The sequence below is a fragment of the Capsicum annuum genome, chromosome 7 (genome assembly GCF_002878395.1).
Source record: "Capsicum annuum cultivar UCD-10X-F1 chromosome 7, UCD10Xv1.1, whole genome shotgun sequence".
Classification (NCBI taxonomy): domain Eukaryota; kingdom Viridiplantae; phylum Streptophyta; class Magnoliopsida; order Solanales; family Solanaceae; genus Capsicum; species Capsicum annuum.
Window position 1 is genome coordinate 20559022 of NC_061117.1, and position 19620 is coordinate 20578641.

The following is a 19620-nucleotide window of genomic DNA, read 5'->3' on the forward strand; positions in this document are numbered from 1 at the left end:
CACGCACAAATAAAAATAGATTCACTATATACCTAATAAATCTATTAGTGAATCTATTACATCTATTACATATCCGCACCCCCTACATAGAAGAAAAAAAGAAAAATACACCATAAGACCTTATACGTCATAGTTAAGACCGTGGAGAAATATAGGACTAAAGAAATAACAAAAACTTGTTAAACGACTAATAATAAAAGGACAACAACCAACCAATAGAAAGACTCATATATTAAAAGACACAGACTTCACTGACAATCCAAAAGTAAATAAAATAAGATTGATAATCTTTTCTCAAATGACAACCAAATCTATAACCTCCAATTAATTGTAAATTAATTATCTGGAGAGACCTTCTCATCATTAAGATCAACAACAACATTCAAGTTATTCATCATACTGCTTTCCCAGATGAAAAGTGATGAAGAGCAACAACGTTGGTGCTTATGGTTTGATCCTTGCGATTACTTAGGAAATTATCTATTAATTCATCGATATTGTTAGAGGAATCATAAGAATAAATTCCATATGGGAAAAAAGTAACAAAATCAACATGTGCTCCCGTTGTAATCGAAAGCTTATCTGCTTTTTTGACAAGACTTTTTATTCTCTTTTTGAAAGTTGCAAAATGTTTTGCTTCAGAATCTAACACCTTTATTTTGGTATTTTTCGGCACACTCTCTTATTTTTCGCCATTACAAAATCGTTTAAGAGAGCTGAAAGAAGACGTTCTGAACATTGAGAAAGAAAATATTTAATTTATAGGCACAATATTCTTTCTACTTCATGGTAAAATATAGTCTATTAATTAATTAATTGTATATTATATAATTTCTTAAGAGATTTAAATCACATCACACTATGACTATAATTTTTGAATAAACTTGAGTTCATTTTGTTCCATTCAGGTCACATCTTCTAATTTTCATTCAATAATTACTTTATTTTATAAATAAACTATTTTAGTTAGATTTTCAAAACATTCGTATAGTTACAACATAAATACATTTATATTTTTTTATTTTTACAATTTTTTGAAAGGTTGAGAGTTTGGTTATTAAATATTTGAAGATGAAATTGTTGTTCCCTCGATTATAAATAAGCAGTTGTTTTAGAATGGGCACACATTAACAAAATACTTTTTCTATAAAATAAAAGTATAATAATGAGTATGTTTACAAACTCACTATAAATAAATATGAAACAATTTAGTATTTTTAAAACTCTCTTTATTTAAAGAAGGAACATATTTAATATCTTGATTCTCTAAAACACTGCTTTTTTGATAATAAAATTTAAAAATTTAAATATCACTTATTTAAGAACAAATTTTTTTATATATTTTTCTTTTATAAAGCACAAAATATTGATAATTAAAGATAAATTAAAATATAGTCCAGCAAAAACAATTTACCTTAACTGTTCATTTTTCAAACTTTGGCCACCACTCTGTTCCTTATGAGAACCGAAAAAGACAAAAATGTGTAAATTTTTTTAAATTTTTTTTTTTCAAATTTCCATATGCTCCTTACCTTCAAAAATATTTATCCACTATTTTAAAAATAGATGTTCAACATTACTTGTTCAAAAAAATCAATGGATACTTTACTCTTTTCTACTTATTTCGTCGTTGCTATTAAGTATTAATTATCATTCAAAACATTTTTCAAGATATCAAATTTATTATATTCAAAGAATGATGTAGAAAATATATTCCTATTATTTATTGAAACACCCCACATTTTTGAACTAGAAATCAAATCATCATTGTAAAACCCCACAAGAATCCTCTACTTGTTATCTCCTAGTAGCATGCTTATAGAGTTGAAAACTTGAAAAATTTTCTAAGTGTCAAAAAGGACTTATTCTCATTTGAACTTCCAATCTTTGAGGATTTTATATTCGACCTTTCCGACCTCCGTTTCTTGATTTTTTTATTGACACACGATGGGGAAAGTCAAGAGTACGTCTCGGATGAGTTTCAGAATTTTTAGACGAGCTTAAGGGCACGTTTGGGGTGGCAAAACAGTAAGCCTCCATGATAGGAGGGTGGTGCCTCGCTCACCGTGGAGGTCAACCAAGGCGGCGCCTTGGGCTAGTTCAGTTTTTTCTCCGAATTTTTAAGGGTGTTTTGGGTACTATCCACTTCCTTATCAACTTAAACACGGGATTTAATCCAAATACACCAAAATCCACCACAATTCATCCAAATTACTCACGGACAGTCCTTAGGGTTTCAACCCAAAGATCAATATATCTCAAGATTTAATCATGATTTTTCAATAATTCTTTAAGTTCGAAATCCCCATTGCGAGGGCTAGAAGAAACACCCATCAATCATATGTATTGAATCCTAAAAGCTAGAGTTCAGTCAAAAGCTTTAAATTTAAGGTACGGGGGGTTTTCCTAAAATCTCATGTGCATAGAAATCATGATTTTATGAAAAGAGTTTCAGATTTATGAATACATTCAAGTTTTAGAAGCCTTGATGATATTATTTTGGTCTTTAGGCCTTCCCTCAAATTGATTTGAAATTATATATATATGTTCGCATGTGTTTTAAGGTTGATGATTGAATTGAGAGCATGACTCATGAAAAATCCCTCTCTTGTTATGATTTTCCTTGACTTATGATATGCTATGAATTGTTTTGAATACATCTTGAAAAAGCATGACATGAAATGCCTTGAAAAATGTTACGATCGGATTATAGTTTTAACTTCCAAAGAGAGGGTTGGTTATGTTGATGAATGTTGAACATAATCATATAATGAAAAAAGTTGCATGGTTTGTTAAAGATTACATGAACACCACTTGTTTATTGATGTAACACCCTGATTTTCTGAATCAGAATGCTACACGGTGCTCATGACCCAGAGGGACCACAAGCTAACCCATGACTGATATCTGTACCTGTACACTGCATAATATACATATAATACGCGAAAAACCTGAACATGCAGGCCATAAGGTTCAACTGAAGAGATATAGTAACATCCATGGGTTAATGAATACCCAAAACAACTGAATATAAAATTGAATACTGAATCTGGTAGCTAAATCTGACTAATTTTGAAAGCCTATAAGTACTGTCTGAATAAGGAGTTAAAGGAACATGTCTCCAACTAACTCCGTAAAACTGAACTGAAGTAATAAATAAATAAATCAAATCATATTATCCTCGGATGGATGAGGACTCACTGCAATACTGCGACTGGAAAGCTATTGCTGGTCTGGAACTCGTGGCTCTGGACCTATGGTGTAACATGAAAAGAAATCACCATAGCGCAAATGTGTTAGTATAATTGGAGTATTGAGTATACGAGTGAGGTATGCTAATGCAAAGGGTTTGCATGCATAAATAATGCTAACTGACTGACTGATTTGAATGTAAGAGTACAAACATACATACATAGTAACTGAGATTGTGAGTACGTGGTAGCTAAATATGTATGCTAATACATGACTGGAACTGTAGTTCTGATAATATGAGCGATTGTGTCTGACAGTCCTAAATTTGGTAGAACACTCTGAGTCCCATGCTATAAATGAATTTGACTGTATCTAACAGTCCTGGTATACTGATTTCTAAAGAATTGTCTGAGTTCTTTTACTAAAACTGATACAGAAATTGTGGGAGGTAGTTGTTTAACCGACATACCCCATGTATACCATTATGGCTTAGCTAGGGTCCAATTTCTGCACCGACTAGAGGGGTGTCAATACCACGCCACCGGTAAGGACAGTTGTGAGTGATCCTTATCTGGAAGGTATTCAAAGTGAGAATGATGGGACCCTAAAATGGCAGGTTAATCCACCTCATCAACCCTAATATGACAGTTTAAGATGTCTCAACCTATGCTGGCTACGTAGTTCTGGAACATAAGGATGAATACTAAGAATCACACCCTGAACTGGCAGGTGAGTTCCCATCCTTGTGTTTACTCGGTGCTAACTTCTACTCCCATCTGAAAGGACTGAACATGATTCAACTGGATATACATAGACTGAATAACTGACATCCGTTAACTGACGGAGTAGTACTATTATCTGAGAGTTAACTGAGATCATAAGATTTCTGTTGTTTCTTGAGTCACATGACTGACTGAGTTCTGTAGAGTATATCTTGACTGAGATTTATGGTGGAATATGACTTGGCTCTAGGCACACAGCTATATTTTTTGGGTACGAATACCCCCAGGACTCAATAGAAGGAAACTGGCACACATGACATGACTTGATCACAAGATTAGAGTCCAGAATTCACAATATTATAAGTATGGATAGTATACTTCATGTATTTATTCACATCTCAACATGGTAAGGAGAGCATGGATACATTTTGTGTATATAATTCATATTTCCATTATCACACATACGTCATGCCACAACAACAACAACACATAAATAGCATGGAAATTCATATGGAAGTGTATAGCTAGTATGGACTTGTCATTTAGAAATCATGGAATAATGTAATTATGGGTTTCAAGCATCCTAGGCATTTTATCAAACACCTTGCATGCATTCTTTAAAGCATAGGTGGATTTCATACTTGCATCACATCAAACCACCTAAAGTTCATGTTTTTGAACTAACAACCACATATATTTCATGAAAACATCTTTAGATATCATTTTGAAACTTAAACAACAATCATGAACATGTATATGCTTATATCACCACAAAAAGTTTACAAAATAATATTTAAAAACATGGTTCTTGATATCTATGAACGGATTGGATCCATAGATGAACACTACGCATACCTTAGATTAAGAATTCATGGAATCTACGGTTGAATTTGCTCGAAGCTTGAAACCCCAATGGAAACCCTAGACTTGTTCTTGACTATTCTTGAATGAATTTTGATAAAATTAATGTAAAGGTCTGCTTTGGGGCTTCAATACCGTGTTTAAAGAGTATATATAGGGTTTTGGGAAGTTACCATATTGCCTTTGAGGAGTTTAAAATGAAAACTGAAAACTACACAAAATTTATCCCAATTTAGGCCCCGGCACGACGCGGAGCTTGGTAAAATGCCAATTATTGTGACCTAGAAGCTTAGCGCAAAGCACGGCTATCGTGGAGGATTTATGGAAATTGACGAGTGCCATTTTGGCCTCCGGCGTGTTGCGCCATGCACTGGAATGGCATTCGTCTTACAGCAGAAACTTAAAATAGCCATAACTTCTTCACCGGGTGTCCGTTTTAGGCAAATTTGGTATCGACAGAAAGATTATTAAATTATCTATCCGTTGGTAGGTCATAAGATCAAAAAATCATAGTATAATGAGAGATATTCTCATTTGAATTTGATTTGATTTAATCGGTAAGGCATGTTTTGATTCGCACAATAGCTAGGACATATTTGAGACCTTAATTCACATCAAACTTCATCATGAAACTACCGAGGAACCATGATTTAATATGCATGAGCTTGAAACATGGTGCTAATAATGTGTTGAAATTTTTGGGGTATTACAATATCTCCCCTTGCGAACATTCGTCCTCGAATGAGACTTAACTGAGAGGGAAGAATAAGACAAGCTAAACATGAATTGAGCATGAAGGATTAAAACATGATCTTATGACTGACATGCTAAACATACTGAACTCATGCATATCTGATGCATGGATAACTCGTACATGGATGCATAATTGAGCAATCTGATAAACTGAGCTTCTTAAGATGAGAATACATATCTGATGCATGACCTTATAATTGAACTGATACATGAATTTATGACTGAGTATGCAACGGTAATAAATACCAAGTTTAAACTGGGGACATAAATATGAAACTTAATAATCTTAAGAAGAACCATTACCTTGAGCTTGATCTAAATTTGCGAGGAAGAGGTGAGGATACTTGGTATGAATATCTGTTTCTGTTTCCTAAGTAGCTCCCTCATGAGATAGATTTCACCAAAGAACCTTAACTAGAGGGAATTCTTTGTTCCTCAATCGATGAATCTGATAGTCTAAGATTTTGACTGGAATCTCTTCATAAGAAAGGCTGTTCTGAATGTCAATGCTCTGACTAGAGACTACAACTGTTGGGTCACCTATGCACTTCTTGAGCAAAGAGACATGGAAGGCTGGATGAACTGAGGCTAGATCTGAAGGTAATTCTAGCTCATAAGATAACTTGCTGAAGCGACTGAGAATCCTGAAGGGACCGACATATCGGGGACTGAGTTTTTTCTTTCTTACAGAACCTCTTCACTCCCTTCGTGGGAGAGATCTTAGGATAGACATAGTTGTTGACCACGAACTCGAGATCCTTCTTACGAACATCTGTATAAGACTTCTGTCGGCTTTGAGTAGCCCAGAGTCTCTCTCTGATCAACTGAACTTTCTCTAAGGCATCAAATACAAAGTCAGGACCTATGATTGAGGCCTTACTAAATTTGAACCAACCGATTAGAGATCTACATCTCCTACCATAGAGAGCTTCGAATAGAGCCATCTGAATACTGGAATGATAGCTATTGTTGTATGCAAACTTAATCAAGGACAAGTGGTCATCCCAACTTCCCTTGAAATCAATTGCACACGCCCTTAGCATATCTTCAAGAGTCTGAATGATCCTTTCTGCTTGACCATCTGTCTGAGGATGAAATACTATACTGAGATAAACTTGGGTACCAAGACCCATTTGGAATGCTTTCCAGAAGTGAGAGGTGAATTGGGTACCTCTGTCTGATATGATACATAAGGGAACACCGTGTACTCTAACCAACTCCCTGATGTAGAGTTTGGCGTAATCCTTAGCTGAATAGGAGGTACGAACTGGAAGGAAATAGGAAGACTTGGTCATTCTATCTACAATGACCCAAACTGAATCATGCTGATAAAAAGTTCTAGGCAAACCCATCATGAAGTCCATGTTCACTTATTCCCACTTCCAAGTAGGAATGATGAAATCTTGCATGCAACCACTAGGTTTCTGATGCTCTATATTAACCTACTGACATATAGAGCACTTAGCCACAAACTCTGTAACATCACTCTTCATCCCACTCCACCAATAGATCTCTCGTAAATCGCGGTACATCTTAGTGGCCCCTGGATGAATGAAGTATCACGCACCATTCACTTCTGCAAGGATTTGTTACCTCAAGTCATCTATACCTGGAACGCACAAATGACCCTGACAACGAAGAACACCATCTCCCTCTTGGGAGAAAACCTGAACTTTTTGATTTTGAACTAACTCTTTTAGCTTGAAAAGGCTAGGATCCATGTCTTGCTTTTATTTTACCTCAGAAACTAGAGATGACTCTGAACTAATTTGAAGACATACACCACCCTCTGAAGAGTCGACTAAGCGAACACCTAGTCTGGTAATCTGATGGATTTCCTGAGCTATCTTTTTCTTGCTATCCTTAACGTGAGTAATACTGCCCATGGAGAGTCTACTGAGAGCATTAGCCATAATGTTGGCCTTGCTCGAATAATAAAGGACACCCATGTCATAGTCTTTCAAGAGCTCTAACCACCTTCTCTGACAAAGATTGAGATCTTTTTAAGAAAAGACATACTGGAGACTTATGATCTGTGAAGACGTCTACATGACCTTCGTCAAGATAATTCCTCCAAATCTTCGAGGCAAAAACTACGGCTGCTAACTCAAGATCATGAGTAGGATAATTCTTCTCATGGAGCTTTAATTGTCGAGAGGCGTAGGCTATGAACTTACCTTGCTTCATGAGGGCACAACCTAAACCCACTCTGCATGCAGCACAATATACTATGAACCCATCTAAACCATCTAGAAGAGGTAGAACTGGAGTTGTAGTGAGTCGAGTCTTCAATTCTTGAAAACTCTTCTCGCATGAATCTGACAAAACTTGACCTTTTTCTGAGTCAATCTGGACATAGGAGATGTAATTAAAGTAAATACCTCGACAAACTGTCTGTAATAGCCAGGAAAACCAAAGAAACTCCTAATATCTGTTGGAGATACGGGTCTGGGCTAGTTTCTTAGTGCTTCAATTTTCTGAGGATCTACTTTAATGCCCTCACCGAAAATAATATGGCCAAGGAATGCTTCTGATCTTAGCCAAAACTCGCACTTACTAAACTTATAGAATAACTGATGACTTTTGAGGGTCGGAAGAACAATTCTGAGATGGTCTGAATGAACACGCTCGGTGCAATAATAGACCAGAATATCATCTATAAAGACTATGACAAACATATCCAAGTACTGCTTGAACACACGGTTCATCAAGTACATAAAAGTTGTAGGGGCATTGGTTAGACCAAAGGACATGACTAGAAATTCAAAGTGACCATACCGAGTATGGAAAGCTATCTTCAGGATGTTATATTTTCTAACTCTGAGCTGATGATAGACTAATCTAAGGTCTATCTTAGAGAAATAACTAGAACCCTGAAGTTGGTCAAACAGATCATCTATTCTGGGAAATGGATACCTATTCTTGACTGTAACTTTGTTGAGCTGACGGTAATCAATACACATCCTGAGAGAATCATCTTTCTTGCGCATGAATAAGACTAGCGCACCCCACGAGGATACACTGGGCCTGATGAATCCCTTATCTAAGAGATCCTTCAACTAATCTTTTAGTTCCTTAAGTTTTGCTGGTTCAATTCTATATCGCGGGATAGAGATTGGTTGAGTAACTGGCAAAAGGTCTATGCCGAAGTCTATTTCCCTTTCGGGGGAAATGTTTGGAAGATCTTCGGGAAAGACATATGAATATTCACTAACCATTGGAACTGATTCGAGACTGAGAGATTCGGAACTAGAATCTTTAACATGCATGAGATAATACACACACCCTTTAAAAATTATTTTCCTTGCCCGTAGGTAGGAAACAAGCTGACCCCTGAACGCTGAAACAGTACTCTTCCACTCTAAGGCAGGCTTATTCGGGAACTAAAACTGAACTATCCTATTTCTGTAGTCGACTGTGGCATAGTAGGAATGAAGTCAATCCATGCCAAGAATAACATCAAAGTCTGTCATCTCTAACTCAACTAAATCTGCTGATGTAGATTTTTGAAATATTATAATCGGGCATTTCCTGTATATCCACCAGGCTATGATGGTTTTTTCCACTGGGATAGAGACTAAAAAGGGCTCTGCTAAAATCTTGGGACTGATTGCCTTCTATGTATAGAGTAACAAAAGACAAGGATGCACCTGGGTCTAGCAAAGTATAAACATGAACATGGAAAATTTGTTATGTACCAGTAACGATATTAGGAGAATTTTCCTGATCCTGTTGGGTCTGAAGAGCATAGAGTCTATTTGGACGTTGCCCACTAGTAGCACTGGAAGTGGCACCTTACTGGTTCGGGCAACCGGACTGAGCTGTGGAATGAATTTACTGACCCTGAATACCTGACTGTGGACACTCTCTAATCCTGTGGTCTAGATTTCCACAACCAAAATAGACATCACTACTGGTTTTACAAATACCCTTATGGTTCTTACCACAAGCTTGACAAAGGGGATTTGTTCGGGCATTGCTAACACTACCCTGATATTTAGAGCCTGGTGCTTTGTCTCTACTGCTGTTTGTGAATTTCGGCACTGGGGCACTAGCGAAGAAAGGAGCTAGAGCTGCTGAGTTGGGAAAAAACTGTGAACGGTTCCTTCCCTTTGATTTAGGCTGAGCAAAACTAAAACCGCCTGATTTTGCTCTCTTGTTCTGCCTCTCTCTAGTCCTAACCTTCTACTCCTCTATCTGCTGAGCATAAGTCATGAGTCTAGCTAAGGTCATATCACTGTTTAGCATTGCAGATCTACACTCACTCACCATGCTATTGTTCACCCCTAACATGAACTTGCTCATTTTAGCCCTATTGTCTGCAACCACATGAGGGGCATACCTAGCTAGCTGAGTAAATCTGAGAGAATACTCCCTAACCATCATATTTCCCTGCCTGAGGTTGATGAACTCAAGAATTTTGGCTTTCCTCAGCTGTTGGAGAAAGAATCTGTCTAAGAAAGCCATGACAAATTCCTCCTACCCAATGGGACCTACGCCATCTATCCTCTCGGACTTCCATTATTTGTACCAAGTTAAGCCACATCTTGCAACTAATATGCGGCTAACTCAACACTCTAAACATAAGTAACACCCATGATTTTAATGACCTTCTAAACTTGGTCAATGAACTACTAAGGGTCTTTATCAGACATAGACCCATGGAAAGATGGAGGGTTTATTCGGGTGAAGTCCCGAATCCTAGCTGCTGTGGAATTTTCCACTGGATTGGCTGGAATAGCTGGTGGCCTTTCATTTTGGGCAGCCATAGACTGAGCAAGTGTGGTGAATGGGGATCTAAACTCCGCATGAGAAATATGTTCGCCCAAAGGATCTTTGGGCTGAGGAGCTGGCTGGTTTTTTCTCATTGGGGCCATATTTTGAAACAAGAGACGAATAGATTAGACTGGGAGTTTAACTTGAGATTATGCTCACTAGCACGACATAACTACTGAAAGAAGGGAAACTATTCCTAAAATATCTTATAGCCTCCTGTACATAAATGTGGTGCGCAACACACCCATGCACAAGACTCTACTAGATGCGGCTTTCAAAATTCCTAGGATTCTATTGAACCTTAGGCTCTAATAGCAAGTTATAATGCCCTAATTTTCTGAATCGAAATGCTACACGATACTCATGACCCTGAGGGACCACAAGCTAACACATGACTGATATTTGTACCTGTACACTGCATAATATACATATAATACACAGAAAACCTGAACATGTAGGCCATAAGGTTCAACTGAAGAGATATAGTAACATCCATGGGGTAATGAATAGCCAAAACAAGTGAATATAAAACTAATTACTGAATTTGATAGCTAAATTTTACTAAATCTAAAAGCCTCTAAGTATTGTCTAAATAAGGACTTGAAGGAACATGTCTCCAACTAACTCCGTAAAAGTGAACTGAAGGAATAAATAAATAAATCAAATCATATTATCCTAAGATGGATGAGGACTCACTGCAACACTGCGACTGGAAAGCTACTGCTGGTCTGGAACTCGTGGCTCTAGACCTATGGTGTAACATGAAAACAAAGAAACATAGCACAAATGTGTCAGTACAACTAGAGTACTGAGTATACGAGTGAGGTAGGCTAAAGCAAAGGGTTTACACGCATGAATAATGCTAACTGACTGACTGATATTAACGTAAGAGTACAAACATACATATATAGTAACTGAGATCATGAGTACGTGGTAGCTAAATCTGTATGCTAATACATGACTGGAACTGTAGTTCTGATAATATGAGCAACTGTGTCTGACAGTCCTGAATCTGGTAGAACTCTCTTAGTCCCGTGCTATAACAAAATTTGACTGTATCTAACAGTCCTGGTATACTGATATCTAAAGATTTTCTTGAGTTCTTTTACTGAGACTGATACTGAAACTATGGGAGGTAGTTGTTTAACCTACATGCTCCATATATACCATTATGGCTTAGCTGGGGTCTAATCTCTGCCCCAACTAGAAGGGTGTCAATACCACGCCACTGGTAAGGACAGTTATGAGTAATCAAAGTGAGAATGGTGGGACGCTAAACTGATAGGTTAATCCACCTCATCAACCCTAATCTGATAGTTTAAGATGTCTCAACCTATGCTGGCTACGTGGTTCTGGAACACAAGGATGACTACTAAGAATCACACCCTAACTGGCATGTGAGTTTCCATCCTTGAGTTCACTCGGTGCTAACTTTTTCTCACATCTAAAGGGACTGAACATGATTCAACTAGATGCACATGGACTGAATAACTGACATCTGTTGACTGATGGAGTAGTACTATTATTTGAGATCGTGAGATATCTGATGTTTCCTGAGTCACATAACTGATTGAGTTCTGTAGAGTATATCTTGACTGAGATTTATCATGGCACATGACATGGATCTAGGCACACAACTATATTTTTTGGGTACAAATACCCCCAGGACTCGATAGAAGGAAACTGGAACACATGACATGACTTGATCACAAGATTAGAGTCCACCATTCATGATATTATAAGTAGGGGATAGTATACTTCATGTATTTATTCACATCTTAACATGGTAGGAAGAGCATGGATACATTTCCTGTATATAATTCATATTTCCATTATCACACATTCTTAATGCCACAACAACAACAACACATAAATAGCATGGAAATTCATTTGGAAGTGCATAGCTAATATGGATTTGTCATTTAGATATCATGGAATCATGTAATTATGAGTTTCTAGCATCCTAGGCATTTTATCAAACACCTCGCATTAATTCTTTGAATAATAGGTGGATTTCATACTTGAATCACATCAAACCATCTAAAGTTCATGTTTTTCAACTAACAACCAAATATATTTCATGAAAACATCTTTTGATATCATTTTGAAACTTAAACAACAGTCATCAACATGTACATGCTTACATCACCACAAAATGTTTACAAAATAACATTTAAAAACATATTTCTTGATCTCTATGAATGTATTGGATTCATAGATGAACACTATGCATACCTTAGATTAAGAATTCGTGGAATCTACAGTTGAGTTTGCTTGAAGCTTGAAACCCCAATGAAAACCCTATACTTCTTCTTGACTGTTCTTGATTGAATTTTGATAAACTTAATCTAAAGGTCTACTTTGGGGATTCAATCCCATGTTTAAAGAGTAGATATAGGGTTTTGAGAAGTTACCATATTGCCCTTGAGGTTTTTAAAATGAAAACTAAAAACCATGCAAAATTTATCCCGATTTCGGGCCCCAGCGCAAGCGAAGCTTGGTAAAATGCCAATTATTGCAACCTGGAAGCTTGGCGCGAAGTAGGTCTATCGTGGAGGCTTTGTAGAAATTGAAGAGTTCCACTTTGTCCTCTAGCGTGATGTGCCATGAACTGAAATGGCATTCGTTTTACAGCAGAAACTTAAAATAGCCATAACTTCTTCACCGGGTGTCCGTTTTAGGAAAATTTGGTATAGACGGAAAGCTTATTAAATTATATATCCGTTGGTAAGTCATGGGATCAAAAATTCATAGTATAATGAGATATATTCTCATTTGAAGTTGACAATACTAATATCCTTCACAAGAATTCAATCGGTAAGGAATGTTTTCATTCGCACAATAGCTAGGACATATTTTAGACCTTAATTCACATTAACCTTGATAATGAAACTACCAAGGAACCATGATGCACTATGCATGAGCTTGAAACATGGAGCTGATATTAACTTGGATTTTTTGTGGTATTACAATTGATTGGATGAAAATTTTTGCATAGTTTTGACTTATGTTTTCGGAATATAAAATCTCTTATGCGAATTACATGTTTGGATGGTCTTAACTATATTTTAATGAAATATCATTCTTATTACATTATGGCTCAAAAAACATGACTTACATATCTTGGTATTACGATACAAAATCAGACAATGCCATAACAGACATAACTAATATAGAAAATAGACTTTATCAGACTTTCATGATTTAGAATTTTAGAATGATACATGTTTCAGAAAAGGATAAAAATGGGCATAAAGATATTTTAGATGGTTCTTCGAAAAGGCATGAGTTCAAAAAACTCATTACCCAAAACCATGATTTGCCAATTCGGGTATACTATTATACGCTGTCCTATTGCCCTATGGCGTATCAGACTCAGACTCTCCAACCCTTATGGCACACTTGGGTTGGGGGCTTCCCCTCTAAGTCAATGGCGGATTCCATATAGCCTGTGGAATATCAGACTTATAGGGGAGTGTCATCTAACTTAGAAGTAACACAAAGAATAGTATTTCATTGTCATGAATGTTTTAAATGTATTCAATAAATGCCCAAGTGTTTGAAACTATATCATGTATTATGTTTTGTAAATTGATCTCATCTATTTTGTATGTACAAATATATTATTTTGGATATCTTCGCGTACCAGTACATCTGTATTGACAACCTACCTTCCAGGTTCTGAGGCACAGCCTAGGGGTCCTGATCAGACAGAAGTGCAGAGTCTAGTCGGTGAGCCTTCTATATTTCAAAAGGCCTATTTATTTCCAGACATTTATCATTAGTTATGGTTTTGGTTTACTGAGGGCCTTGTCCTAAACATTTTAGACAACTGTTATTAGTCATGTAGTAGAGATTTTACAGATGGTTTTTAGATGTTGTTAGATAGTTTTGGACTGCATTTTCCATTATTGAATTTATATCAGGCTTATGACAATGATTCCATTTGTTATATAATTCTATGCTTTCCCTATATTATATTAATGTTGTGTATGATTACTAGACTGTAGGCATGTGATTTTGTCCTCTTAAAGTTCAATTTTATTCACTTTTACCCAATTTATTTTATCCTATCGTGTACCCTCATCCATGTTATTATTCCCTCACAAAATACAAAAAATAACAAACTCCCTAACAAATTCTATCCTATCCTAACCCCTACATCTCATCCTAACAACCTACCCAAATAAAAATAGACACCTAACCCTTATCCCTCTAATTAAAAAAAAAAACACTACCACCTACCCTATCTCACTCCCCCATCCTCACCTCACAGCATATATACACGCATCATTTTTCTTTTTTCTTGGGGTTAGGCATACAAAACAGAGAAGAGACTTCATATTTTTACTTTACGCACATACACCATCACTCTCTTCCATTTTTAAGGGAATTCATACATACCTCACCATATTCATACCCACAATACACAACAGACAACAATATTCAATCACATACTCACTCCCACTTACTATAGAGATTAACCATCTTCCTCACTCTAAACATCACACATAAAAGACACGATACATATAGACCACATACACATAGCCACACAGTGAGAGATGTGAGAGAAGAAAGAGACGAAGGGAGGGGTAGAATAAGAAATAGGAGGTCAAAAAGGTAGAGTTGAGTGAGAAGTAAATCACTATGTTTATTACTATTCCATCGACCAGATATCATTCGTAGCTCCGGCAATGATTGAAACCAGCTTCAAAACCCCAAAATTTTTCCCTATTTTTTTGGTTTTGCGGTGAAACCCAGTTGAGAGGCCCCACTATGTTGACTGCCAGGTTAGTTGGAGATCCGGTGAGTTGCAAACGACAACCCAGTTACGATTTTGGTGGGATTCGGTTACGGTTGGTTTGAAATCTGAAAGTTGGGGTTCGTTTCAAGGTTTTTGTTCCAGTTTTAAATCTATCCCGTTTGTATTTCTTCAATATCGAGTTGGATTTATTCCTGATCTAGATTTATATCGGAGTTCTTCGGACGCGGTTCCATCTTAAATATATTGAAATCGACATTTGAGGTCTCATTATTTGACTCTTACTTTTTTTTGTTTTGTTTCAATTTGGTGCATTGATGTTATGATTGTGTGTTGTTAGTTGTGATTAGATGATCTTGGTTAATATTCGTTATGTTTACTCATGAATAATTAATCAGGGTACGAATTTGATGTTAGCATGAGTTCAGATAATTGCGTTGTGTAAAATTGACGTATGAAAGGGATTCAGGAGTAAACAGAATGAGAATTGAAACTTAATAAGGTTCCTTTTGATTAGCTGTATTCGTGGGTTGTTGTTTAACTTAAAATGAACACCAATCGAACTTGATAGCATCATGATAGGTCAAGTGGGTAGGCAATCGTAGGTTCGGGTAGGCAAAATTTAGAAATAAGTGTTTCGTTGGATGTTTGAATGTGGAGTATGTGTTGAATATTTTCAACTTTATCGCATTCGATTCAAATGTATTCATTTAGCTGGGGAATGCTTGGAGGTATTCTGTACTTATTCACTGGGGAATGCCCCGACGTATCATGTTGGCAGAAAATGACCGTGATGAAGGCCTGCGGCGTCGGGTAAGGCATTGGAGCTTAGTGTAGATTTAGTTTAGAATAGGATTTATATTTTCGTATTTTTTTATTTTTGGACTGTATAATTGGACTAGACTTTACATTTTGGATTTTTTTATTTTGTTTGATTATTTTGCATACTTTTGTGTGGTTTATACATTTCTTAGTGCCAAAAACTAGTCGATACACTCTACCAAGCGACCGTGGTTGAACCACGGGATCAAGAGGTGCCTAACACATTCCCCTCGGTCAACAGAATTCCTTAGCCGGAATCTCTATTCGCAAACCAGTTTAAAGAGTCAAATGGTTTTGAAAAGGATTTTCTAATGGTGACTTGGCACACCAGATTATGCCAAGTGGCGACTCTGGTTTTAAATCTAAAAATAATCCTTCTTCGAAACAAATAATTTTCATTTCTTGTCACTTAAATAATAAAACCCTTTCGAACATTAAATTATAACCATTTTTTTTTGAATCGAAAAAGGGGTGTGACAGCTCTGGCGACTCTACTGGGGAAGAGTATGAGAATTCGAGCTTATTTTTGAGCCGTATCGGCTTTGTTTGGCATTAGGAGTGTATAAGCATTGTTTGTGATTAATGTTTGTGTTATTTTCACTTTTGTGCATTTTCGTGCTCTTTGTTTATAGTATTTATCCTATGTGTTACCACTTTATATCTGTCACCATGAGTCCACCCCCCGTCCTTCCTTTTGTAATAAGTCTGTAGTACATGTTTTGTACACAACCTCTAGTTGAGTCACCCTTATTTTAGGGGGGAGCCATCGGTGTTATGGAGTAGGTGGAAAGCAAAGCAGCCACTATCGACCATACACTCCCCCGAACAGCCTTGTTAGTGAATCACAATGTAGGTCAGCCTTTAGGTCATGCTTATGTGCATCATACGGAGACCTAGCGGGACCCACATGACCCTTTGTAGGAGGCTCACCTCTAAAGCATCCCTACGTGCTAACTGTTGCATTTTTAAGGGTAACGTGGTCATTTGACAGACTGATTATTTTTAAGAAAAAAAAGTGAGTCGAAAAGAATGAATCAAAAGGAATGTCGTAGTTTATTTTAGAATTCTTTATGGATGTTGTTCTTCACGATCCAAAAACTCAAAAAGCCTTTTTTTTTAAGTTTTGCATTTGTCTTCTCAAAGTACCATAAATTAAAAAAAAAAAGAAAAAAAATGTTTTGTTTGCTTCTTCTACTTATTTGTCAAAATGTTTTGTTTGCTTCTTCTACTTATTTGTCAAAAACAAAAATACCAAAAAGATTTTTTCTCCATAATTGGTGGTGTCAGTCTTAGTTAAAGTGTCTAGCTGAAAATCCAAAAGTTTTTTTTTCGTTTGTTTTTTGGTAGTGTCTCTTAAGTTAGGGTCAATTTATAAAGTTAATCATTAATTTTCCAATCTAGATGAACTACGCATACCTAATTCCCTTCCCTCGGGTTAGGATACATAGGCAACCCTTGGGGGGTCCGGTAATCTTTGTGTTGGCCTTTGTCTTATTATTAGCCTAGGTCTCTCGCCCCGTAATCTAGAGTTGTTAGCCAAGTAGACTGATCTCGCTCAGTACTTATGTTCGGCAAATTGGAGTCATGAATATGGTCTATCCCATTGACATATGTTTGCATCAAAAATCCCAAGGGTTGGGAACCTTCTACTCCTGTCGAATTTTTGAGATAAAGTCTTGTGTGTTATTACAGGATGGATTTGTCCACCAAGTCTAGAGTTCTGATGGTTGTCAAGGTGCCCAAAAATTTAATCAACTAGTGGGAAATGTTTAACTATGTTGATAAGCAGAAACTAATTAAAATATTAGGTGATCTTACGGAACTTCTGCATGTTACCCCTTGTCCAGATTTAATAGAGGCTTTGTTGACCTTTTGGGATCCAAGTAGTTTGGTGTTCAAGTTTGGGGAATGTGAAATGACTCCTACTTTGGCATAAATATCCAGTTTGTTGCACTTGCCCTATATCGAGAAGGATTGATCCGAGCACGAAATCATACTGGCGTGAGATTTTTGCAGTCTTGTGGTTTAAAAAGTAAGGGTATCCGTTTGGGTTGTTTAATTGATTCGTGGGTTTCCTTAGATTTTTCGTTCGCTAGATTCGGGTCCTCGGAAGGTTTTGATTGTTTTTGGGATGAATTTCATGTGACTAAGGAGAAGTGGGAGAGAAAGCATCTTGAAGTCTTCACCCTCGCTTTGTTAGGTACTTCTGTGTTTCCACTATAAGAAAGACGTATTAATACCCATTTGCAATCTGTGGTGATGGCCCAATTTCATAAGGATTAAAATGACAAGGGCATTAATCAAAAGGGCAGGTTCACTCTCATACCCATGATCTTAACAGAAATATATAAGGCTTTAACCGAAGTGAAGGGGGGAAGGAGATTTTTTTAGGACAGTAACCTGATATTGCAGTTATGGATGATGGAGCATTTGCATGCGCCTTCTTTAGTTAGATCAGATGTGTTAGATTGTTGTATTCCAAATCGAGTGAAAGCCATGGACTCCAGGTTGTGTTTGGATAAATTCTCTTTACCCGTGGGAGTCGACGCTTGGATTGAATTTCTTGATTCAAGAACCAGGAATAAAATTTTGTGGACTTATCTGTGGCTTTGACCAAAGATAGTTTTGTTGGGTTGCCAGACATAGCTCCCTTTAGTTATGTTAGGGCTCAATTGCACTAGACCATACAGCCCTTCTAGGGTAATGCACCAGTTGGGTAGGCTGCAGGACGTGCCACCAGTAGTGGATCTTCTGAAGGATGTTGAGTACTTAAAGGACCAAGCCTTAGGTGAGAGCAAGTACGAGCAGTTTTGGAAGCATGCAATAAAGCTAGGTGTGGACACACTCAAAGAAAGTTTGGATAATCCAGGCCATACTCAGGGATATGAGGTCTGGCTTGAATCTATCCCTCGGGGTATCAGTCAACCCTTACTAGCACAGCTTAGAGGGAGAATACAGGAAGAATTCATAGTAGAAGACCATCAGGATGAAAGTGTAGGGTCCAAAGTGGAAACACTGAGAGTTCAGTTAGCAGATTTGTTCAAGACGGTAGAAAGGTGTCAGAATAATCTTTTCAAGTGCACTCCTCATGAGGCTGGAATACGGGCCCGAAGATTCTTCCCTAATATCAGGGTGTCTTTCCAGGATATGCTACAAAGTTTAAATGGGAGAAAGAGAACTTTAGAGGCAGGTCTATCACAGCCAGGGTCATCACGCAGAGCACCAGTCTGAAAGAGCATTTCTTATCTTTATTCAGTTTGAGTCTTTTATGTGTCTGTCATTGTAGTATGGTGTCTGCTTTTTGTCATTGTAGGGTGGTGTCTGCTTTAAGTCGAATTTAAGTTTTTTTTGGTATTAGGGTCTTTATTAGTAATTTCACCTATGTCGCCTTAGGGGTCTAGAATGTTGTTTCGTATTTGTTGTTAGTTTTAAACTTTTTGTACGTTTTTGTTGTTCTCTTTGTTCAAAATGTTATGATGTTACGTCTTTCCTTTGTTTGTTTATTTTCATTTTCGCAAAAAAAAAAAAAAAGAAAAAAAAAGAGTGGGTGATGTTTATACACATGCTGCCCGAACTACGCAACATCTGATTCATGTACAACATGATACGTAGGCAACCTACTTTTGGGTTCGATCTAATCATTTTGTTTTGTTGTTTTTCATTATTTTTCCTCATTTAAAGAAAAACAAAAGCCATAAAGAATGATAAAATAAAGCTAGATAATGAGAGAAA